This window comes from Lipotes vexillifer, unplaced genomic scaffold (genome assembly GCF_000442215.2).
Source record: "Lipotes vexillifer unplaced genomic scaffold, Lipotes_vexillifer_v1.1 scaffold1859, whole genome shotgun sequence".
Classification (NCBI taxonomy): domain Eukaryota; kingdom Metazoa; phylum Chordata; class Mammalia; order Artiodactyla; family Lipotidae; genus Lipotes; species Lipotes vexillifer.
Window position 1 is genome coordinate 1 of NW_006794609.1, and position 353 is coordinate 353.

Consider the following 353-nt stretch of genomic DNA (forward strand, 5'->3'; position numbering starts at 1 on the left):
GGGGGCTCTGGCGCACTCAGGCCGGGGGCAGGGCGGGGCACGGAGTGCGGGGCGGGCCTGCGGTGGCAGAAGTCGGCGTGAAGTTGCAGCAGCCTGAGGCCCGCCGTGAGTTCTCCCTGAGAAATTGACCCTGGATCCCGGGAACCTGGCAGTGGCGGGCTGCACAGGCTCCCCGGAAGAGGGGTGTGGATAGTGAACTGTGCTTGCACACAGGCCCCTTGGTGGTGGCAGCAGCAGCCTTAGCGTCTCCCGCCCACCTCTGGTTTCCGAGCTTTTAGCCGTGGCTCGCGCCTGTCTCTGGGGTCCGAGCTTTCAGCCGCGGCTCGCGGCCGTCTCTGGAGTCCGCGCTTTTA